General features: G+C 38.4%; 1 pseudogene; it reads right to left on the bottom strand.

Annotated features, from left to right (window-relative positions):
- Nucleotides 1–1,423: 1,423 nt before the first annotated feature.
- On the bottom strand, nt 1,424–2,852 carry LOC131893807 (importin-11-like; annotated as a pseudogene).
- Between the last annotated feature and the right edge of the window lie 23,313 nt (nt 2,853–26,165).

Below are 26,165 nucleotides of genomic sequence, written 5' to 3'. Positions count from 1 at the left end.
GTTAAAATGTTAACATAGCCCAGGTTAAAGCACTGAAATGTGAAGATGTAAGCTAATTATATCTGTGTCTGTGTGTGTTTATGTATGCATTTGTGTGTGCTTGTATGTCCATGCATGTGTACATATGTGTGTATGCATATGTGCTCATGTGTGTACTTTTGTGTGTACACATGTGCATTATGTGTATGCACATACATGCATATGTGTTTGTGTTTGTGTGTGTGTATAACAATAACAAAGAAGAGGTCATAGATTTGAGAGAGAGTGAAGGGACATTGGAGGAGTTGGAGAAGGTAGGGTGGAAATGATCATAAACACACTTGTGTAAGATATTCTCAAGCAGTAAATGTAAAAAGAGATAGAATCCATTGTCAGATTCAGTACTGAGAGCAAGACTGTGATAAAGCCTGAATGTTCTACAGATCAGCATTTTAGAAGTCACAGATCCAACCCAGGTCTAGAGAATCAGTCACTGAGGGTGGAGCCCAGATATCAGTGTTTTCAAATTATCTTCCCAGGACTCTGATTTATTCCTAACCCTGAGAACCACCCATCTGAGGAAGGCAGTGTATTGAAGCCATATTTCAACCCTTAGGTCATTCAAACATGAAGGTGTCGGGACAAACCAACCACCAGGCAAGGTGTCTCTGAACTCAGTAAGACCCTTAACATTTCCATTTTGAAGTGGACCAAAATTCAATATAAACAGGAATGCATCCATACTCAGATAATTGACACCATAAATAAATATTTTGATACATGCTACAGATCATTTAAATAAAAAAATGTGAAAAATAATTTATATTAGCTAGGAAAATAAAACGTGCTAAAAATAAACCACTGGAATGTACTCGATAATGAGCATGAGATAAACTTGAAGTCTGCTTTATTTTCTGATGTGGGTCACCTTGTTATAAACATTTTATATGGATACAACCAGGATAAGCATGAGAGTTAATTTTAGAATAACTTTGATTCCACAGTATTTTGAATAATGATTATATTGTTTCACATGAGCAGCAAAAACATCTTGTTTACCTGCAGTGAGATAATAGTTTTCTCTGAGTGGTGATCCCTATGTGAAACAGTTAGCGCTGTATCCTTTATGACATAATTTGGCTGACATGAATCAAAATGTGCTCGTCCCAAACTTCTTGTAAAGAGATTCAGCATCATTAGAGAATACTGGTCTTTTGTGAACTGAAAGAATGTTTGCCAATGTTTATTTCTCAGCCAATGCCATCCTTAATTATATAAATAGACAATGTCCCTTCCATAGTGAACACATGGAACATTATTGATGCCAAAATAGCTGCAGTCTTGTTCAGATTTATTCTTGGTGCCTGTTCCTAGTATTTGGGGTTAAATGAACTCATAATGTAGATGAATGCTATATTTTGCTATTTGAGGCTGTGATGGCTTCTTAGATACATACATATTCAAGCTTGGTGATCACTGTTAGCTTATTTGGGCATGGGTTCCTATTGTTAATGAGGTCCCCTTTATGAAATGGTATAATTCCACAGAATTTGTCTTGGATAACAGTATTATCAGAAGGCAGAAGAGAAAGTAAAGCCAAAGCCGAAAGCTTCTTCCTTTCAGGCTGTGTGATATTGTTCACTCGATCAACCCACATCTCAATCACATTTCTTAAAAGCTGGTCCATCTCCTGATTAAATTCACATGCCATCTCACTAAGAAGTGAAGAAAAGAAACTGATATTTTGTAGTAAGACTCGACCCATAACAGCAAGATAGATGGACATCACTACTGGATACCTCTCGCCTTCAATAACACCTCTGAAAACATAGGGCAGAATTGGTTGAAACATCTGTGGACCTAATACTGGATTCACTTTAAGGGCATTTTTAAAAAACCTTGAGCACTTGAACTTGACCTTCTGTAGTAATCTCTGGTAGCAGCTCACAAAAGGACTGGCACAGACCTACTGAATATGTCTGTAAAAATTCTGTTGATGATAAAAAGATATAGCCATTGATGATCTTAAAGCAGGTTCTGAGATTCTCTGAACTTAGTTCAAGAAGTGGTGACATGTTCTGAAATATACGAAGCAATTCTGGTGTAACACATGGGCTGCTTTCCAATGTCACTAACCATAATTCTAGACCATCTTCCAGAAGATAGACATGAGGAGGCTGGGAAAGATCTGTACTCTGCTGGATAACTGGGAGCAGGAAAGGGTACAGGTTCTTGCTTTCTGCTCCTAATCCCTGAACAAGATGGATGAGTGTGGTCAGAATAGTGCATCACAGCATGTTGTGCTCTTCACTCTGCTTCCAAAGGAGAGGCAAATACTGTACCAAACAGCCGACATACGGTTGTATCTGTTATCCCAACAATTAGGAGAAAACTAATTGTTGGCTTTACTTTCTCTTCTGCCTTCTGATAATAGTGTTATCCAAGATAAATTCTGTGGAATTATAAATATCTCTGTGGAGGCCCTTCATGATGTCATGACAGAAAACCCCGAAACAAGAACTTACAAAGGTTGTATGTTGATGTCTCATCATGAAGAACCAAAAGTCACAGAAGATGAAGAACCACCCACAGAACAAGACAAGAGGAAGAAGATGCTGGCCCTGAAGGACCCTGTGTACACAGTATCGCTGCAGCAGTTCATCTATGAGAAGCTCAAGGCCCAGCAGGATATCCTGGGAGAGCAAGGCTTCCAGTCCCTTATGGAGACAGTGGACACGGAGATTGTCACCCAGCTGCAGGAGTTTTTGCGAGGATTCTAAGAGCACAAGCCATGTGGCCACCATCCCCTTCTGAAATAAGCTGAATAGCCCAGTCTGCCATCTGTACATGAGAGCCTCCTGAGATGAAGTCATTTTTGTATGAATATAAAGAAACCAAGACCATAATTTTTTTACTATAAAAATATAAAGAATAAGTGTAAATCACAAATATTAAAGTCAGAAAACTATTCCTCAAAATAATATAATTTTATATTTATGAGGGGCCCTTTGTTTACTAGAGGTGCGTTTATTGACAGTCACTGCATTGTTTCCTGTTAAGAGAAGAAACTCGTTGATTATCCTTTAATCATGAGCTCTTAACACTTGAGAAGATGAAGGCTGATGTTCCGGATGTTTTTTCTGCAGTCCAAATTAGTTCAATTTGGTTGCCTTTCCTATTTTTTTTTTTTTTTTTTTTTTTTTTTTTTTTTTTTTTTTTTTTTTTTTTTGGTTTTTCGAGACAGGGTTTCTCTTTGTAGCTTTGCGCCTTTCCTGGATCTCGCTCTGTAGACCAGGCTGGCCTCGAACTCACAGAGATCCGCCTGCCTCTTGCCTCCCAAGTGCTGGGATTAAAAGCGTGCGCCACCACTGCTAATGAAACAAGTTTGAAAACTGAGAATGCTGTCCAAATGATACAGTTAAATTTGTGCACCAGGGAACCGACATGGCTGATATCCACTACCCAGAGTGAATTACAAGAGAGCTGTTTTCACCTGGAAGAGAAATCCAATGATTGCATTTCATTCTAGTAACCTGAGACAGGAATTGGTAAAGGCACTTTTAACTTTCTTTCAGTGCAGATATTGGAAGGCCCACTGACGTGAACCTGTGATACTGTAGTGCCAAGTGGGAGACCTGGGGTCATGCTCTGGCCCTCTTCCTTTGCTACACGTGACAGCCAGTAGCCCCGTGAACACCAAGAACCAGACAACTCCAAGTCCCCTTTCTGCTGTGACAGTCCTGCTTGGCTGTAACAGGCTGCTCAGTATTGACCCACCTCAGGTTCCTCAGTGCGGGGGAGTGTCAGCACCTCAGTGCAGGGGTGCACCTCAGAGGACGCAGCACTGACATAACTAGTCTTCCTTCCTGTCCCTCTATTAAACTAAATGTGTGAGGGAGAGAATTGATGCCTTACTTTGCATTACTTGCCATTGTGAGGAACCTTTAGAGCATTTTTTAGGAAATACTCAAAAGCAAGACTGGAATTATCTTACCTTTCTATAGAAATTTGGGTACAGTATATAACTGTGGGAAAACCACTACCCTTTGTAAGCTATGGAACCCATAATGTCTACAGATATATGATGTTTTCAGCAAAGAAAGAAAATATGGTCCAATTAAATTTTCCAAGGATACCTCAAAAAAAAATAAAATAAAATAAAGAAATGGTATAAATTCTAAAATTCTACAATGATAGTGCTTTGCTGAGTCACTCCAACATTTGAAACTTTTTATCTATTTTAATGAAGAAGACATCTGCCTGTCTGTTATAAATTGTTCATAATTAGATTTATGAAATTGGAAAAGTTATTGAGGATGTCAATTCTCATTCACATAAAAAGATAATAGGCCAGATCATATCTGAGGTCTTTTTTGACTGTGTGTGTGTGTGTGTGTGTGTGTGTGTGTGTGTGTGTGTGTGTGTGTCTATCTTTCTGTCTCCCTCTCTCTGTCTCTATCTGTCTCTCTCTCTCTCTCTCTCTCTCTCTCTCTCTCTCTCTCTCTCTCTCTCTCCACACACACACACACACACACACACACACAAACATACACATCCTCAGAGATGTGGTTGCCTCTAGGATGCTGTCAGCAGTCTTAGAAAATGATGGCAGAGGATATAATTTTTCCAGGAATTTGCTAAATAGTTAAAGCAAGCAAAATGATAGAATAACATATTAATTATTGATGAGTTTATATCAAAGACAATGAGCCGCCACCTGAAAGAGGCCCCAGCAAGTAAAATGAACAGCTTGAGCTTGAGCAGTGGAATCAAGCACTGAAACGTTTGTTTGATTTATTGCCTGGAATATAAACAAAATGCCCATACTCCAATTCATACATTAAAAAAAAATGATTAAGTTAATAATTAAACAAGTGAAAAAGAGAAACCTGTCATCCAAAGAAGTCTATGTCTGTACACCTTAAGAGTGGGCTACACTTGTAATGTTCTTCCAAATAGCACTTGGAAAATCCCATGAAAAGATGGAAGGTTCCCATGAGTACACTGACAGACAATGGATCAGCCTGGCTGTCACAGCAGCTTCGTGTTAATCTTGTGGACAGCATGCAGACTTAGCGTGAGTGGGAGGGAGTGTCGCAATTTGCTTCTGTTATCCTCCTCCGTCAAACCTGTAGTACCAAGTTTGTAACTAGAAAGTACTAGAAAATCTCAAATTTCGGTGGGAAAGTACCAAGTAGCAGACCATCAAGGTTATTGACAGGTGAAGTTCGAGAAACTGTTCTTACAAGAGGAGGCACCAATAATACAGTGGGGGTATCCTGGGTGACTTTGCAGCAGGAAAGAGAAGTTTTAGCGGCTAACTCAGGGAATTTGAAGATAGTGTGACTTTAACTAAAGATAGTGTCTCAGTGCGGGTTCGAGTCGTAGCTAAACATACCAAGGTGGTGTTTCTCATGGAGTTGTGGATGCTCTGTGTCCTGTGTCCTCCAACCAATAGTTCTAAAAGTATGAAAAGATTCTAGAAGAAAACATTAAATGTTAATGTTATAAATTCCACATGTCGAGGCTGTTGGAATTGTAAGTTAGGATTTCTGTGTTTTTCCAAATCTTGGGTTCACTGCTTGGAAGGACAATAGACAAAGGCCGAAGCTCATTGTATAGTGGTGTTTCCATGTACTGACGTTCCTCTCACAAGGACGGGCCACACAGAGAAGCTTCCCAGGGTGAGGTAATTGTCATTATCTACTTCAATATAAACACGTGAAGATTTTCCGGCTTTTGGAAAGGATTGTGCACTCTCTATTTTTAACTCTGCTGTGACGGTCTTCCCTGGCACTGCATCCAAGGTTTATTAACTTCATTATTTTTTTTTGTTTTTGTTTTGTTTTGTTCAAGTGATGCAATCACAAATGAGCAATAATAAAGTTAGATAGTAAAGCTGACTTTATCAGAGATTTGATTTAGAACGGAGCGACAGTATTTGATTCTGAGAATGAATTATCTTTTGAAATAGAATAAAATAGGAGAGACACTTTCCGGCTTCTGTGAAGTAGTGGGTATGTTAGAACATTCTTGGTGCTGCTTCTGTTTGCCCATCTTAGCTGACAGCTCTTCTCTCTCTTCCCTCCTCTGACAGTGTGCTGACATGTTGTAGACTCTCCTCACTCCATCCACTCTTTCCAACGCTCCCTCAGGGGCCTGAAATGTCAGCGTTTGACTACAAAAAATATAGATTCATCCCTGGGAGTTCATGTCTGCTGCATACATTCTCTGTCAAGCTGTTCAGATGTAAATATGCAGCTATATGAACACAGCCGTAAGTTAGGAACTGGGCAATTTATTTTAGTGGCTTAAGTTCTTAATCTAGCTAAGTGGCCTGCCTCCTGGAGTTCCCACTCAGGATCCCTGCAGTCCAGCCTGCATATTTACAATGGCTCAGCTGCAAAGGACAAGGGTGACATTAACATTGAATTCATTCCCCTAAACTACACAGCTTTGCCACAGTATATTGATTAAATTTAGTATAAGTACCATTTGATAATATGATAAAACTCAGTGTACCAAGGTATTTAGATATACTTATTTTCAGTGGAAGGGCTTGCAATGTAAGGGAGAAAAATGTGACAAATATTTCAACTCAATATAGACACACCTATCTGAAACTGGCAACAAATATTTATTTTTTTTTAATTATTGGAGAAAAAGAGAGAGAGAGAGAGAGAGAGAGAGAGAGAGAGAGAGAGAGAGAGAGAGAGAGAGAGGGTGTGTTAGTGTTAGTCTGTGTGTCTGTCCCCTTGGAGTTCAGAATATGGCACAGGCTACCCAGGAACTGGAGTTACAACCATGTGGGCACTGTTAGCATACCTCTGCTCCTCTGTAGTAACAGCATAAGTTCTTGGCCGTAAGGTCCTCTTTCCCAGCCATCTTATTCACATTTTTTTCAGGGGATGGGTTTTGATAATGTTATGGCCTTTTGAACTATCTGCCATCTCTATTACAAACTCACTGTACATGCAGAGTATTTATATGGAGAGTTTAAATCATTTGCTTTAATCAGTTCTATCAAATTTCAACATTTCTTTAGTTTTATCTGAGAAACCCATGACATCCCTCCACCTAGATGGACAAGCTTCTTCTGGGCCAAAGTGGTATATAGAACAAATGAAATGAGTTAATGATCTCTTTTTTCCCTTGCATAAAATAGCACATGAAAAGGCAAGGAGATAAGAGGTAGATATGGCTCAGAGGGAGAGAAAAGGAGATGTGGATGGAAACAAATTATAGAAATCACTGTCTTCACTCAACAGAAGATGAAGCCCTGGCAGTTACTATGGCCCTAGAACTGCAGTGTAGAATCCAGGAATCTAACTCAGCTAAAATCCTGCCTGTAAGGACAGGGAAGAACCCAGCTTGCAGGAATGAGGTATGGCAGCAGGGACTGATATCTGAGAACAACATTTGTCAAGAGCATCAGAAAGAAATGCCTTTGTCCTTGTTAAACAATAGAAAAAAGTGCTAGGAGCAGCTGTCCATTGCACGGGATAACGTGCTTCTGGCTATGCAGAGGAAGCAGACAGCCTCTGTTAAATATAAATCAGCAGATTGTTCCTTCTATAATTAGATGCTACAGCCAAATATATCTTAAATAATAGCTGGAAGAGAAATGAGTAGGAGCCATATTTAGTTGCACTTAGGGATGGATTTTAATGATCCAAACAAAGATTAAAAAAAACCAAGCCAATACAAAGCCCAAATCTGTGCTTATTAAAGAAGATATCCCAGTGTGTTTTATGGAGTTGCAGTTTTTGAAAATCGGTACTTCAATCAATACGGCAAAAAATCCCAAGGCTCATGGGAAAGGACCACTTACTGTTTTATAATACCTAGAAGGCTTAATGAAATTCAATGGAAAGTGTGTGTTTGTGTGTGTGTGTTTCTTATATTTATCTGTGTTTGAAAGCATTACTCAGAAATTGCCAATGGTGTTCCTAGATGCCTTACAGTAGGATTATCCAAAGAAAAGTGAAGACTTTTCTTAAAATAGACATCACACCACGCCACATGCAGTAGCACATGAAAGATGACCTTTCAATGCTCATAGGCTGTGTAGATCATAAACTACCTATGGATTTGCATTATGGGCAATGGTTGATTAGCACATACTAGTATATCAAACATTTAAAAAAAAACCCTTCACATTGACAGCTCTCTATTTCAAGAAAACATTTCATAAATTATAAAGGATAAAACATGGACTAATAAAATTGAAACATGTGAAGTGAGGAAATTCACCCCTATTCTGATACATTGGCTCCACATTTTCCTCCAAAGAGGGACAAAGTAACCAAGGAGATGCTTGGGCTGTCTGGAATATGACATAAAAAGAATACAGGAAATCCTATAAACACAGCAAACGAAATACTCCAGTCTTGGATCACATTTGTTAGCTTCTTGCAAGTCAATTGGACATGACCAACCCCTCTTCTTCCACCACTTTAGTTAATAGTACAAACTTAAAGAATCAAATACAAAGCAAAAGAAATGATCACCCTCCTATTCTAATATCCACATTGCATTAACTGTAAATAATATTGCCAGTTCTCATAACCGCTTCTAGAAATGGTCCATGTACACAAGGATGTCTCCACAGTTGTATGTATATCCCTTCTACACATATTGCAGCTTACACAATAAGAAAATAAAAATCACACATCACTAGTGAGGTGTACCCCAGAATAGCTCTGGAAGATTTTCTCACATACTGTTGCATACAAGTACAACTTTTCTGTAACTCAATGTTTATTTTTTTCAATGCTTATTAATAGAGCATAATTTTAAGAGTCAAAATTCCTCATTATAGTTTTCACTTAATGACCATCTTTTTTTTTATAGAATGATTTTAAATATGTATTGCAATCTTGGAGGAACAGAGAAATAAAGGCTGAGAGGAAAATTCTCAAAAACATTTTGTAAATTATAGGTACTGCCCATGTTTTCTTCTACAAATTTCTGTGTTTAAGGTTTCATGTTGAGGTCTTTGATCCATTTGGAGTAGAGTTTTGGGCAGGGAAAGAGACACAGTACTAATTTTACTCAACTAAGTGTGGACATCCAATTTTCTCAGCACCATTTGTTGGAGATGCTGACTTTCCTCCAGTGTATGGTTTTGTCATCTTTATCAAATGCCAGAATGTTATAATTTCGTGTGTTCCTGTTTGAGTCTTCTGTTTGGTTCTAATGGTCTGCAGCATATCTGTTTTTGTGCCAATACCATGATGTGTTTATTTCAATAACTCTGTATTGACTAAAATATTTTGAACTATCCTTGTATCTCTAGAATAAAGCCAACATATCACGGCCATGGCAGATGATCTATTGTACATGTGCCGGTATATTGTTTGCAAGCATCATATTGATGATTTTTTTTATTCTGTGTTCATTAGGTTGGCCTGTAGGTTTTTATTTTGTTTTATCTTTACTTGGTTTTGGTATTAGAATAATATTGGATTTATAGAAGAAGTTTGAAAATGTTATTTCTCTTTATATTTTTTAAATAATTTAAGAAGTATTATCTATAGATCTCCTTTGAAAGTCTGTTAAATTCTGCTATGACTATCTGGGCCTGGGCTTTCTTTTAATCAGAGGAATTTTATTACTGTTTCAATTTGCTCATTTGTTATAAGTCTGTTTAGATTGCTGATTACTTCGTGGTTTAGTTTTAGTTACTTGGTTGAAACTAGAAATTAATCTATTTCTTTTACATTTCCAACTTAATGGAGTACAGGTTTTAAAAATGTTCTCTAATACTCTCTGGATTTCTTTGGTGTCTTGTAATATAATACAGGATGTCATTTGGACAGATATTCCATGGTGTCTTTGATTGTTTGTTTATGTGGACAATTTAACCAATGTAGAGCTGGTATGTCAACATATTGAGTATAGAACAGTGCCTGGATGTGGCAAAAGCTTAGGAACACTATGTTGCAGTGCTGAGATGTTCAGGAGTGCTTTGAGTAATGAGCCTTTGTGGTGAACATTAGCTGGCTTTAGTAAATCACCTCTGAGTGTTGATCCAAATGAACAGCTGGTCATTAGTACTTCAGTAGTGCAGGATGGGAGGGGATACAAAGGTGTTCACAGGAATATTATTGTAAAGAGCTTGGAGAAGAACCCTAACATTCTCCCATGAGCAGTAGCTTAGGCCAGTCCATCTGCTCCTTCCGTCCATCTTGGGTGATTATCTGTGTGAGCACTGGGCATGAGCAGTACAATATATAGGTATGATAGTTGGTGTTAAGGTTTCAAGGAAAGATCTAGTGCTCTGGACATAGTCCCAGGACAGGATTTCAGCTCCCTTTTACTCAATTGGTTCTTCTAGGCCTCAGTCTTATGTGTCTCTGGTATATTTGGATCACAAGGCTAGAAAGACCATGGAAATACCATGTTTTCTGGCTTGAGTATTTGGAAAAGGAGGACAAAGGTATCCTGACCCTGGACTTAGGTCCCTTGCCTTCAGTGCTACTAGGCTGCAGGGCACCAATACAGAACCTTCAGTGTTGTTGAATTCTAACTTTAAGCTATGGTGGTCTGATAAATTACAGGAGATTATTCCAATTTTTTTTGTATCTGTTTAGATTTGCTTTGTGACTGAGTATGTGGTCAATTTTAGAGAAGGTTCCATGGGGTGCTGAAAAGAAGGTACATTCTTTTATGTTAAGGTGGAATGTTCCGTATATATCCATTAAGTCCATTTAAGTCATAACATCTGTTAGATCTCTTATTTCTGTGTTAAGTTTCTGTCTGGCAGACCTGTACATTGGTGAGAGTGGGGTGGTGAAGTCTCCCACTATTTGTGTGTGGGGTTTGATGTGCAATCAAGGTCATGATGGGGAAATCTGTAGAGACAACTGAACCAAGCTAGTGGGAACTCATGAACATTAGACCAACAGCTATGGAGCCTGCATGGGACTGGACTATGCCCTCTGCATAAGGGAGACAGTTGTGTAGCTTGGTCTGTTTAAGGGGCCCCTGGCAGTGGGATCAGGATCTATCCCTGGTGCATGAGCTGGCTTTTGGGGGGCCTATTATCTATGGTAGGACACCTTGCACAGCCTTCATGCAGGGAGGAGGGGCTTGGACCTATCTCAACTGAATATACCAGGCTTTGTTGACTCCCCATGGGAGGCCTTACCTTTTCAGAGGAGGGGATGTGGGGAGAGTTGAGGGGGGAAGGCTGGGAGTGGGGAAGGAGGAGGAATGAGAGGGGGATCTGTGGATGGTATGTAAAATGGATAAAAATTTTTTAATAAAGAAAAACAAAGGATGTACAGCAGTGGTGGGGATCTGATTCAAGAGGGAAGGGATTAAGCCCTGGCCTAAGGTACCCTAAGCCCTAGGATCCAGGCAGCTCCATGCCATTCAAGTCTCTTCTTTATTTTATTTATTAAAAAAGAAAAAGAAAAACTCACTTTGCAATCAGAAAAAAACAGGGTGGGTGTTGATGCCAGGTACTGATCTTTGAAGACTAATTACTTCCAACCCAAACCCACCCAGTCATGCCCAGACAGGAGCCTTTCCAAGAGAGAGACAAGGCAGAAAGATGGAAGTCCACAGACCCTTGTTTATAATGGAAAAATGAATGGACAAAGATGATAAAGAATGATGGAGATCAGCTTTAGTTTCTTCCTCTTTCAAAATTACCTAATAGATCATCAAATACCTGATGCTTACATCTCACACAGAATACACTTAGTTTATGTTAGGCTTTTTGGTTTGCCTGTGAGTTTTCTCTGCCAATCCTTTGAGACAACTGCCTGGCCTGGAGATTTTCTGCAGCGACTTCATGGCTCCCTGGGGAACTATTGTAGAAGATACTATAGACAGAGCCATAGTCCTGCTGAGGAAGGGAAAATTCTAGGTCTCTGCCACCCTCCATTGGCAAAAGCATCTCTGGCAGTCCACAGACTCAAGACAGGAGTATAGTATACCATGGTATGATAGAAGGTGTAAGAAATTTATAGTTTTGTTCAGTCTACTAAAATTTCTATGATAGATAACATAAAGTTTACCAAAACCTCAATATGTTTAAAATGATAAAATAACCAGCCCACAAAACATTTTACATTTTTTTTGGTGAGGATTTTAGCATTATATTTTTCTTTTTGATGTCATTTTGATGACAAAAATACATTTTTCTTTTTGACGATATAGGTGATCATTGACAAACACAATGTTGTTTTGTGTCAGGCTACCCAACACCCACTGTATTAGTCATTGTTTTCTATGGTAACTCACTGTTGTATATGTTTGTATGTATACATACATTTATAAAACAAATGTATATGTTTTATAAAAGGGTGTCATTAAATTGGCTTACATGATAGGGGCTGAATGGTCAACAGTGGCCATGTGCAGGCAGAGGAGGCTGAGAACCTGGTAATTACTCATTCTGTGAGGTTGTCATACATAGATAGTCCCCAACTAGAAGTGTAACTCTGACATTTGTTGGAAGGTTGTGGGTCTTCATTCCATGTTGGAAGGCAGAAGAAGCTGGATACTGATGTCAGTTATGGTGGTATTTTATTTGTACTTAAATGTGATTTTAATTGTACGTTAATAAATAAAGTTGTCCAGGGGTCAGCACTATTAGAGCCATAGCAATAGCGTGGTGGTGGTGGCGCATGCCTTTAATCCCAACACTTGGTAGACAGAGCTAGGTAGATCTCTGTGTGTTCAAGGATACAGCCAGCATTGGAGACACACGCCTTTAATCTCAATACCAACCATAGAAGACCAGGAAGTCTCTACAGAAAGGCAGTGATGAGGCAGTCATGTGTTTGGGTTTACAACCAATGAGAAGGCAGAACAGAAAGACTATATAAAGACAAACACACAGGAAGTAGGTCTCTTTCGGAGAGGTCTCTTGGCTTAAGAGGCTAGCTGCAGGGTAAGGCTCTTAGCTCTGATCTCTTGGCTTTCTTCTTTGCATTGGTTCTGTGTTTCTTATTTAATAAGACGGTTGGTTACATCTACAGTCAGTGGAGGAAATATTCCTAAAGTAAGTGAAACTGCAACATGACATAAAACTTTGATCTTTTTTGTTTCTCCTTCTTCTACTCTTCTTCCTTCTCCTCCTCCTCCTCCTTTCCTTTTAAAGAGTCTCTGCATCCTTGACTGACTTCATCCTTCTTGCCTGAGCCTTGTATGTGTATTTACTGGTTAGAACTATTTTTTTTTCTTATACAGCACTTTCAGGTCTTACCTGATGTCAGGACACTTGTGCCAATGTTCAGGACTTCTATAAATCTCAGGACACTCTTAGAAGTTGCCCCGTGTTATCATGGAATGCTGCCATTTTTACCCCCATGTGCTCATTTTAAGAATAGCATTGAGATGAACTGAAATGCTGATGAAGGGATACCTTCATGTCTTCCAGCTAATGTGGACATACAGCATAATGCTTGTGCTTGAAATCCAAAGCATAAACCTGTCAGGCTCTGCAAGTGAATGATATGCTGTTGGACATAAGAAACTGCTGTGAAAATTATTCTCAGTAGGAAGTCATGTTGTCCCTTCATTCTCTTTAGATGTGATGAGTTTTTATTAACAAAGACCATAAAATTTGAAGATTATTGTAAAATCACTAATTTCTCTTCTCTCACTTATAATTACTGATCCAACTGAAGAGTGTTATTTATAATAATACAATAATCACAGACCCAACTTTTTAAAAAAGAAAATGTAAATATGAGCCTTCCATTTGAATTACTTCCTAAATAATATGTACTTAGAAAGAAAAGATGTCTCAATTTAGACTAGTTCTTCTATAATAATGTTATCATGAAGTCATTTCCCCAAATTTATAACTTCTATCAATTTTCTATATTCTAAAATAAAGCTGCAAAAGAGGATTAATACATATAATTATCTGTATACTCTAGGGTTAAATAAGGTTTAGAGAACTTACATTCCACCTTGTGTGACTAGTGTGTGTTCTAATTTCTAATCTATGTATTACCTCAACACATTTCTGGGAACCTGCTTATAGTCATTTTATTTTATTTTATTTTATTTTATTTTATTTTTTTTTTTGGTTTTTTGAGACAGGGTTTCTCTGTGCAGCTTTGCGCCTTTCCTGGAACTCGCTTTGGAGACCAGGCTGGCCTTGAACTCACAGAGATCCGCCTGTCTCTGCCTCCCGAGTGCTGGGATTAAAGGCGTGTGCCACCACTGCCCGGCAGGTTTCTGCTTATAGTCTTAAAGTCTTCATAAAGTACTCACCAGAACCTAATAAGAAAAATGTAATAGCATCTCTTTTGAGACGTCAAAATTGACGTTAAGAAAGGGTTAACTGTTTGCTGTGGAGCAAGAGAGCTAAGAGGCGAAAGGAGCTCCTGTATCTGGGTTTGTCTGAATCTCTGGTAAGGTTTTTGATCTGGAGAGGCCCAGCCAATGTGTTGTGTGGATAGCCATTATTTCTAGTGCCATTTTCAGCAATTTCCTAAAGCTATTACTGTATCAAGTTTAAAGGGTGAAATATATATGGAGTCATCTTCACATACTTTGCATAATGCCCCACAGCCTTCCAGCAGTCACTTACTCCTTAAGCAGAAAACATCAGTCTTCAGGGTAACATTGGGGTCTATGGAAGTTCAGGGCTTGCATGTTTTCACTTGAATGGCATTGTCCTCTCAATATTTTAAATGCTACAAGATGAAAAGCCCAAATGGTCTGAGAATTCACTGGTAGAGGTAAGGATGGAAATAGACTGTATTGAGTACTCCTCAAATAAAATATATATTATATATAGTGATTTCACCTGTAGAGAAAACTTACCAGAATGGAAACTAGCCTATATTAGTTTTTCACAAGCCAAAATATTTTTGAACAAGTAGGCATCTTAGCTTCAGTCAAGCAGGCCAAACTCTGTTCAAGACATAGTGAGGAAAAGCATCTTTTATCTTTTTATCTGCTCTTTTTACCATCTGGGTAACAGTGAATGGAATTAGCAGACAGATCAGAATAGCCATTTCCCCTTAAGTAGTATACACAACTTTAGCAATAAAAATGTAAACTTATGTCTTTGCTGTCTTCTCTCTGCTCAATTACATGCTTTCATTTGCCATTTTTGTTAAGTAGGGTTGGAAATCCAAACCCAACATCAGCTCATTAATTCCTTTAAGATAAAACATGTTAAGTCCTTGCAACCACAGGATTTTTAAGGCATAAAGTAGTCAGCATAAACAGAAATGACTAGGACATACATACATTTCAAAAAGAAATTGTATTATGAAAGGGTCCAATTCCATTTTTTTCAACCCTGATATAAAATAGTTATCTTGGAAAAATTTAATCATCTGAGTTTAACAAAATTGCGCTTTATAAAAAAAATGCTTATTATGTATGTATGTATATTATATTATAAATAATTATATTATATAAGTTATATAAGTTATATATATATATATAAGTTCTCTGTTGTACATGAATGATATTGGTATGGCTGAGTACATAGTTTCACCTAATTTAAATGCATAGAATGGTTCTTCATCTTGTTTGGTCTTCATCCTAGTGGGGATGTATACATGTTTCCTACACTAAGAGCAGCAACTCTTTCTGAAGCTCATCAACATGAATTGTCTGTAATGTCTTTGAGCCAAAGAGGGTATAATAAATTCCATATTCGTAAAGGAACCCACCTATCTGATCTTTAAAAATCAGAACCCCATTATCTTTTGGCATAATGTCACTTAGGAATACTCTTAAAGGTTTGGATTGTTTCCTTAGGCAGATTGACTAATTAAGTAAACAGAGTCAGCAAGACCAGGGGAAGAGGCAAGTTCACTTTTCTTACCACCTACAATACCGTTTTCTTCTCTTGTAGTAATTACAGGCTACTGGAAATAGACTATCCTACTGCCATATTCTCATATTAGATCTAAAACAATCTCGATTTATTAAATTCAATAAAAGTATAGGACCATTGATTTATCAAATTGCACATCAGTAGCATTGAACTTTAGGTGTTCTGATTTTAAACTTTTTGGCCTATTTTTAGTCAAAGGAGTTTCAGGTCTCTTGAAAAAATACATCAGATCCTCCAAAACGAGTATGATGCAAAGATTTACAGATATTGCATAGCTAGGAAATGGAGTAAGGTGTTCTCAGAGTAGCCTGGAGTTCCTCTTATGGGTGCTCTTACTCGCACGGTTATAAAATGTCCATTTTTAAGGTATCACTTGGCAAATGAAGAATCTTCAATATGTAAGTTGTTGAGAGTACTGTGATGTTGATGTTTGGGCACAGAGGCTCTAAGTGTTATATAAAGTATTACTTTATAGGGTTCAAACAATGGCACTACTTATTTGAGTGGCACCTCAGTCTCCCTTACTCTATTGTCCATTTTTTTTTCTTTTTTTGGTTTTTCAAGACAGGGTTTCTCTGTGTAGCTTTGCGCCTTTCCTGGGACTCACTTGGTAGCCCAGGCTGGCCTCGAACTCACAGAGATCCGTCTGGCTCTGCCTCCCGAGTGCTGGGATTAAAGGCGTGCACCACCACCACTCAGCTATTGTCCATTTTTAAAGAGACATTTGTTATCTCTATTTACAAGAGAAGAATTTTTCTGTGTTCTTAGGCATTAAAATAATTCTTACAGGCAGTACTGAGGCTGTTCTGATTCTCCTCAGCCCAACTGGGTATGTTTACAGAGTATGAGAAACCACTGAGGTAGTCAGTCACAGAGTCAGAAGGAGCCCACATGCAGCTCCTGGTTGAGAGTCTGAGATTTCAGAAACTACCTGTAAAGGAAACAGCCTTTTCTCTGAAACAGAATCTGAATTATTCTATTTTGGCAACCAGTCCAGCATTGGTATTGTCATCAATATCAGGGAGAGGCTCCTCTGGAAAGATTCATGAACACTGAATTTGGAGTGGATATATTCATTTTCTGCAGATTTCCAGATACCAGCTTAGACAACATTGACTTGCTTTCTCATATTTTCTGTCAAATATAATCCAACATTGATCTCACAGAGCTACCTTCATGAATCTACTTCCTTCACACTAGATTCCCCCTGCATTCCTCAGTTTGTTGTTCCTTTACCCACCATCAAAAGCAACAGTAGTTGTTGAGTCCTTCCTAGAGAGACCACTGTAACCTCCTGTGTCTCCTACAGCTACCCTTTCATGATCCCACTAATTACATGGACCCTACTGGGATAATCTCTTTGTTTGAATTTAGCTGGCTTATTTCCATATATATTCATTAAGCATAGTGTTGCATACTTAAAAGTTGCGGCAATTAGCATGCACATATCTTTGCTGGGTCATTTTTCTGTATATCATGATAGATTTTAAGAGCAATGGAAAACATGGCAAAACATTATCACCTGTAGACTTTAGATTCTAAAGCTATTTAGTTCAGTAGAAAAGAAATAGAACAAATTTATAAGATTATACAACAGTACTAATTTGTTTGTTTGTCTTTGAACAGGATCTCTCCACATAGTCCTGGCTATCCTAGAACTTGTCATGTGGACCAGGTTGGCCTTGAATTCATAAGATCTGTCTGCCTTTTTCTCCCAAGTTCTGAGATTAAAGGCATGTGCCACTATGCATGGCTTATAAAACAGTACCATTAAATTTTAGATAATCAGGTTTTAATCTTTTAAAGTAAAATTTCTTCAAAGAACATGTGACCAGCTTTTAATTAGTATTAACTAAGAACACAGTTAGGTTTAGCAAAAGGCTTAGATTTTGACTCAAACTCAAACTTAAGAAATACAAGTCAACATGTTTCACATCTATGGCTCCAAAGATAAGATGCTGGGTATGGATTCTGGCCAGCCTTGCCTCTTAGGAATCAATCTATTTCTATCCAGCTCTTAGTCCAGTGTTTCCAGTACTCACACTATCAAACATACATTTTCTTCCATAGTTACGTACTGTTGTTCCAGCCAAGCAACATGAAGCAAAGCACCTAGAACAGATTGGCAGCAGAAGGGGAAACAATAGGGATCCTTCCTACCTCTAAACCCTCCCATATACCCCTACTTGCTTTGCTTCACACTCATGGCTTCTTTTTTCACTGATTGTTATTGCTTGCATAGTGCATATTGAATGTTAGCTTATTTAATTTTATGTGTAGGAGTGTTTTTCACTCATTCATTTTGAAAATATAACAAAATAAAATATAGTAAGATAAAAACAAAAACTATCACTTTGGAGTTGGACAAGTCAGGCAAAAGGTAAAGGGCCCAAGAAGAAGCACAAGAATCAGAGAGCCACTCCTCCACTCACTCAGGAATATCACAGAAACACTAAACAGGAAGCCATCAGATAGATAGAGATAGATGATGATTGATAGATAGATAGATAGATAGATAGATAGATAGATAGATAGATAGATAGACCTGGTGTAGCCCTGTGTGGTCCCTGCGCTTGCTGCTTCAGTATCTGTGAGTTCATTTGCACTTTGTTCATGTTGACTTGGAGGGTTCTGTTCTCTTTGTGTCCTCCTTCCCCTCTGGCTCTTACCATCTTCAATTATACGTCCACCGACCCCCAACCCTGCCCTCTCTGAATACAGCTCTGATGGGAACATGGAAAGGAGCTTCCTCTCTACAGAGAGAAAAGAGTCTTTTTTTCCCCTTCTGTTGTATACCTGTCAACCTCACTCTCTGGCAGGGTCAGATCTTGATCACATTTCTCCTTAAAATAAATAAGGTCACTGTAGAAAATCAGAGACAATCATAGTTTTGGATGGTGGGAGCGGCTGTGTTTTTGCACGGTTTTGGTGTCATGGTTTCTGCTCTGCCCTGGACAACAGTCATTAGTGAGATGAAGTTCCTCTCTTCACTGCTCACACTGACTTCAAAAGTCACAGCAATAAGCTCTTGGATGAGCCTTGGGGTTCAATTTTCTTTTCACAAGAACTCTCATTCATGATCTTGTCTGGATGGGAACAAGCAACACCCACTCTCAATAGACAATTCAGGCAGGTTGTCCCCACCCAGCTCTTACTACTCAGCTCCTTATATCCATTAGCAAGCAGGAGAGCAAGCGACACTATTTCATCTCAACTAGAGGCAGGCATTCATTTCAAGATCCTAAGGAGTCTAGTCCAATTTTCAAAGGATGTCAAACCTTCTTTGCAAAATCTGTATTTTGTCTTGTTTCATTCTCTTCATCAAAGCTATCAAGGGCCAGCGCTATGAATATGGTTCAGTGCTTGCTCTATAAATGTGAGAACTTTAGTTCAAATCTCTACCTCCCCATTTAAAGTGCTGGCATGGGTACATAGAGACAGGGGATTCCTGGGGCTTGCCTGCCAGTTTCTCTAGCCAATTGTTGAGATCCTGTTCAGTAAGTGTGATAGAAGGAGACACCCAACTTTTATCTTTTATCTCAGGCCTCCAAATGTGCACGTGCACTAGAATGTTCATTACACACACATACACACACACACACACACACACACACACACACAGTCACACATGAGCTGTCAAGGATTTATTGGTTCAAGCACAAAAGATAAAAGTTGCATAGCCAGTTTCAAAGTTCTAGACAGAAATCATGGAATATCTGAGGAAAGACTCAGGACAGTATTATCTGTAGTTCAGCAGGAATCTTGAATCTTATGTACTGTGAGGGAGCTCACTGTAGCTTTGTTCTTACCCCAAGTCCCAGAAGCCACTACAGGAGAGATTCATGGAGCTGATTTTCTTTATTACTGCATAATCACTCTTAATATAATTCTTCCATTACCATACAGTATCTGTCATTTTATGAGAAGTTAAATTGAAGGTTCCAGTTCTGGTTCTGATTATAATCATTTTCTCTAATTCTCTCTCTCTCTCTCTCTCTCTCTCTCTCTCTCTCTCTCTCTCTCTCTCTCTCTCTCTCTCTCTCCCTCCCTCCTTCCCTCCCTCCCTCCCTCCCTCCCTCTCCTCTTTCTGTGTGTGTGTGTGTGTGTGTGTGTGTGTGTGTGTGTGTGTGTGTGTCTGTCTGTCTGCCATTGGTTTTAAATCTGTCTTTTCTGACATTTTATTGCTGACTTGTATTGGCTCTTTTCTACATTTATGTGTTATTCTTGGGTGAGTATTGTGGGTTTTTTCCCTTGGTTATCCAATGCCCTCTTCATTACTAAGAATTCTACGAAGAATCTCTTGTTCACTAGCCATTGAGTCATATGGAATAATTTACTCTCCCTTGTTTTGGAAGTCAACACATTAGAACTGCTATGCATCTATAATTTTGTTTTTAAATCTGTGGGTCAGCTTCTCAGAAAGCCAAGACCTCTACCCCTGCTTTTATTTTATTTTTTTGTGGGACAGGATTTCTATGTGTAATGGCCCTAACTGTCCTAGAACTTGCTTTGTAGACCAGGCTGGCCTCAAATTCACAGAGATCTGCCTGCCTCTGCTTTCCAAGTGCTGGGATTAAAGGCATGTGCCATAAAAGTAATCTGCTAATTAATGCTCCTCACTGTTGTCAACCCATGCTTTTAAATAATAATACATATTCAATGACAGTGCATGTGTAGATAGTGTATGTGGATTCCACAGCCAGATCATAGAGATAGGTGGACAAGCAATATATATGACTTAAGGTGCTGAGTCCTGGGCAAGTCCCTCAGCTGCATCCTTTCACTTGCTCTTATGTAAAGCAGAGCCTTAAAAGAATTAACAATCTACTTAGGAATCTCAACAGACTGTGTAACAAGTAGCTTATTTGTTCAGAAATGGTTGATATCATGGAAGATAAGTCTATACCTATAAAGTGGTCACCATGTTCAATTGTTTCAAATTAAATATATGTAAAGTGTATATATTTTCCTCCATTTTGGGGGTTTTGTTTTAATAGTGCATTGCCCATTGTTCTTTTCACCTAGACTGCTTACAATTACTAAAAAACCCAAAGGGAAAATCACACTGAAAACACTTGGTGGACATGGAAGGTACTTGGGGCTGTCAGTCAGGTGACAGTAAGTGAGGTCATCAGTGACACCAGAAGCATTTCTTCACATTGGCGTCCACTCGTGAGAAGCAGAGTTTTGATATGAGAGGACAAAAATATTGTTTTGATCTTCTGAATCTCATATTACTGTATTATATTCATACTTGCATGTATGTCAATACTCATTTAATACACAGTGCTTGTAAAACACACAGGTCCAAGTGATCCTCTTTCTAAGATATCAAAACAACAGCTTTGTATTGTGGAAAAATGAAATTTTTTACAAAGCAAAGAGGCAATTGCAAAATTTTATTTTCCTTTAGGAATCAACTCAGGCTAGAGAAATATAGAGACGTGGAAAGGAGGGGGAAGGGAGGAGAGAGGTAGAGAGCAGCTCCACTTCAGGAGCATGTTGTCTGCTTTTCTCATTGTCTCACTCCAAGATGCTCTGAAGAGCACCACTAGGGAGAAATGGGAAGCTTGGATCATTTAGTAACTGTGATTAGGAAGTTGTCAAAATGATGGTGCTGAGTTATGGGCATGAGGATTTCATGCTATTGGAATAAATATCCTCAAATGTTTGGTTTATTTATCAAGGAAAACTGAAAGCACAACTTTATTATGACATTCCTCATGATTCTGAATTCAACCTCAGAGGCCTCTTAATGCGTTGCATGCATTTACTTAGAAAACTATCTAATGGTAGTACTTAGTGGACTGGAAGACTGGGTTGTAAAGCTCACTATGTCTTCTTTGCTAGACTTTATTAGTCTGTACATAGGAAATCATGACCCACTATCTGCAAACAGACAGACTGACAGACTAATGGATAAAAGGATAAAGGATAGATGCGCAGGTCAACAGAGGAAAACAGACTGACTCACAATGTCAAAGATCTGGTGCTGTCTGATAGCCTGATTTGCCTCATTTGGTCAAGTTCACAGGCTATTCTTTCACTGATGCCTTCATGTGTTCACTAGAGTGATGTCTAAATAGATGAAGGTTGATGTTTATTTGTCCTACAAACAGTTGTAGTTTTCCTTGTTTCTTTTTTATGCTCTAGAGATACTGGTGAATTTTCTCGTGTGCATTTTATTGACATCAAAATTTAGTATTTAATTATCATGATCATTAAGATGTCAACTGCCTATAATTAAACCTTCCACATTAACATAAACATAAAATATATAAATATTCAGCCAAGAATTTCTCCATAATCAGCCTGTTATCAAAATCATATAGATTGATTAGATAAAATGTATAAATATTTTAAGTAATGACAAGATATGGAGAATTTTTTTGATTAGACTTTATTACTGGTGAGAGTAGACTTATTTTCATTATGATGAATCAATCTTTGTTGTTTCTATCAAGCTCTTATATCAACATTAGCATTAACTTTCATGGTTTAACCTTAGAGCCTTTATCAAAAAATGGGGAACCAACCATGCTTCTCCTGAATGAAGGAGAGGTTCATGTAGCAGCTTCCTGTCCTGAAGATCCTACATCTAGTTCACAATCTATACTGGACTAAGTCTGATGAGCATTGAAGTCCATCCTTCATATCTTTCTTCTGAATATCTCATGTACTTATTTTACCTGTCATGTGTTTTATTCTCCTTCCGTTGATGGCTACCTACATGGGTACTAAATATACCCTTACTTGTCTCATAAGCTATTGAGGGCAGTTTATATGTCTTCTACATTCTGAAAGTGTTTGACAGCCTTTAGAATCATATCATTTACAGTAGGTTCCCAGAAGGCATCTATGTAATGAAAGGTGTATTGGAATAGAAGTTCACTGTCCTAGATGAATGATAAACCAAGTTGTTCTGAACAAGAGAGCTCAATATATATAAATATCACTCAGTGTCTGTGCTACTGGTGTTACATTTAGGAAGTGATCTCCAGTGCCAATGTATTCAAGACTATTTCCTACTTTCTCTTCTATCAGGTTCAGAGTCACTGGATTTATGTTGAGGTCTTTGATCCACTTGGACTTAAGTTTTGTGCATGGTGACAGATATGGATCTATTTGCAGTCTTCTACATGTTGACATCCAGTTATGCCAGCACCATTTGTTGAAGATGCTTTCTTTTTTCCATTGTATAGTTTTGACTTCTTTGTTGAAAATCCTATGTTCATAGGTGTTGCGGATTGATGTCAGGGTCTCCAGTTCGGTTCCATTGGTCCACATGTCGGTTTTTATGCCAGTACCAAGCTGTTTTTTATTACTGTAGCTCTATAGTAGAGCTTGAAGTCAGGGATCCTGATGCCTCCAGAGGTTGTTTTATTGTACAGGATTCTTTTGGCTATCCTGGGTTTTTTGTTTTTCCATATGAAATTGAGTATTGTTCTTCCCAGGTCTGTGAAGAATTGTGTTGGTATTTTGATGGGGATTGCATTGAATCTGTAGATTGCTTTTGGTAAGATTGCCATTTTTACTATGTTAATCCTACCTATCCATGAGCATGGGAGATAGAGGAGGGACTATATGAGCAAGAGATATTGAGACTATGATTGGAAAAAGCACAGGGACAAATAGCCAAACTAATGGAAACACATGAACTGTGAACCAATGGCTGAGGAGCCCCCATGGAACTGGAGCAGACCCTCTGGATAAGTGAGACAGTTGATTAGCTTGAACTGTTTGGGAGGCCTCCAAGCAGTGGAGCCAGGACCTGTCCTTGGTACATGGGATGGCTTTTTGGAGCCTGGGGCCTATGCTGGGACACTTTGCTCAGCCTTGGTGTAGGGAAGAGGAGACTGGACCTGCCTAGGCTGACTCTACCAGGCTGGGCTGACTCCCCAGGAGAGACCTTGCATTGGAGGAGGTGGGAATGGGGGGTGGATTGGGGGAGAGTGCTGGGGGGTGGGAGGAGGGAGGACGGGGGAATCCATGGCTGATATGTGAAATTAAGTTAATTATAAAATAAAAATATTGAATAAAAAATAAATAAATATCGCAAAGTATACCTTGACCAATTCTTCCTATGAAGAGTCTGAATTACATAGCAACAATAGATTACTTCAGATACAAAGCCTAACATAGATCAATATTATTCCTGTTTTAAAGGTAAACATGAGGGAAAACTTAGTTTCTGCTCTAGATTACAACTTAATGGATAATTAATTTAATAAGCCAGACTTTGTATGATATAGGCAATACAAAAGTATAGAAAATAATAATTCTTATCACATAGGGAAATAGAATTTATTTATTTCTATTTTAGTGGTTTTCATTCTTTGTTGTAAAGTTTCCATGAGGGATGGCAAAGCCCAAGATTGGAGTGCCAGACACTGCCAATTACAGTACTTCCAAAGAGAGAGGCATCATAAGGTTAATAGCCAAAAGAACTATAAAGAAAAGCTACAATTGCCCAATATATAACTAACATTCTTATGAATGAGGTTTGGGGAGGGATCATCTTGACTGTCCACTTGGCAGGATCTAAACTCATCTTAGAGACAAACCTCAGGGAATGTGGGAGTTTTTAGATGGGAACAGCTGAAGTGTTAACCCTCAGTGTGGGCAGCACCGTTCCATGGATGGGGTCCCAGACTGAAGAAGTAGGAGAAAGCGTATACCAGCAGCTATTGTTCTTAAATTCCTGAGTTTGGAAGCAATGGGACCAACCATCTCAAACTTCTGCCACCATGACTTCCCTGACGTCATGGACTGTACCTCCAGTGTGCCAAAAGAACTCTTTCTTCCTTAAGCAATGTGAAATGTTACTCACCATATAAAGTTGAACACTTGAGTATCTTACCACTGATAAAATATTTAACAGTTATTTAGAAGATTCTATTTTCACTTTGATCACATCTACTATTTCACTCCATTAGGTCTTGTGTAGTGAACTAAAGATACTTTATCTTATAAAAGCATGTCCGAAATATTCCGTCCTGTTTCCAACGTTGCCTGTGTGTTTCAGGGTTAATTCAACTTTTTGTTTGAAGGATTCACTTACAGACAATTGGTCTCCCTATGTACAAGGTGAAAAGTCTTTGTCTAATTTGCAGTCTGAGCCTACAGGAAGGAGTGGGTAAAATAAGTCAATAAGACAAAAATATTAATTATTAAAAGGTCAGGGTCATTTGAGAATGCTACGTTCTTCTCCCAGTCATCAAAGCTAAAAAAGGATGTCTCTGGCACATTGAAGCAGAACATGATTCAGATACTGTAAGTCGAAATACAGACAAGATACCTCTTCCCCTTATGGAAAGAAATCAGTGCCTTCAAACCAAGGACACAGAGATGGCATGACAAGCCAAAACAAGTCACTTCCATGAATAGGGCCCTGGCTGCACCTAAGGACCAGACACAGGGCTTGCTCTGTAGCTCAGTAGCTCAGTTTTCCCTGTACTCTTGACCCTAGCTTATAGTAATGTCAGTCCTGTATGTCCCAGAGCCTCTGACCTACCTGCATTAATTAGAGATTCTATTCAACTACAAAAATGAGATTTAAAGATCAACTTTTATACAACATAAATGCCCATGGAGTTATACACAATCTTGTGTTTGATCTCAAGCCAAATAATCAAATAAAGGCATACATGGGTGAAGTACACAAACATTAAGACATACTTATCATATACATATTTTTTCACTAATATAATTTGGAAGGACATAAATGTTTATGAAAACCATGATTTAATGGAGACATGAATTCTATATTTAAAAACTGTTGTGTAGTCCAAATAGCAAATAAATTTGAATTTCACCTGTAATATTATTTATTTATATGTTATATTTTAGTGTTACATGGTTTTCTGAGTCTCTAATACCTAGAACTGAACTAAAAAGTCAAACTTTGAATCCTATTTAATTCATTTTAGTTAAAAATTTCTTTAGCAATTATTTTCTTATAATTTCCAAATGCAAATGCTGGAAAAGAGGTATTTAGACATGAGGAAACATACCTGCACACTGATTGGACCGAGTGCATCAGAAGCTGTGGAAGGATATTATAAGAGGTCTTTGTGTTCATTATTTTTATTTTTATTAGAAAAAAAATCACTGTGTAGCTGTGGCTGTCCTAGAACTCAATCTGTAGACCAGGCTCACCTCAAACTCATAGAGATCCAAATGCCTGTGCCTTCATATTGCTGTGATTAAAGGCCTATGCCTGCATACCAACCTGGCATTTGTGTTATTTTTCTGGCTTGGGGGAGGAAATCATTGCTAATATTCTAAGCTGTCAGATGTGAATAATTTGGGGTAGAGAATCTGCTAGCTTTGATTTGGATTCCCAGAACAACAACTTAGA

Source organism: Peromyscus eremicus, chromosome 16_21, assembly GCF_949786415.1.
Source record: "Peromyscus eremicus chromosome 16_21, PerEre_H2_v1, whole genome shotgun sequence".
Lineage (NCBI taxonomy): Eukaryota > Metazoa > Chordata > Mammalia > Rodentia > Cricetidae > Peromyscus > Peromyscus eremicus.
Note: the sequence above shows the minus strand (reverse complement) of the source record. Positions and strands in the feature narration are given on the sequence as shown.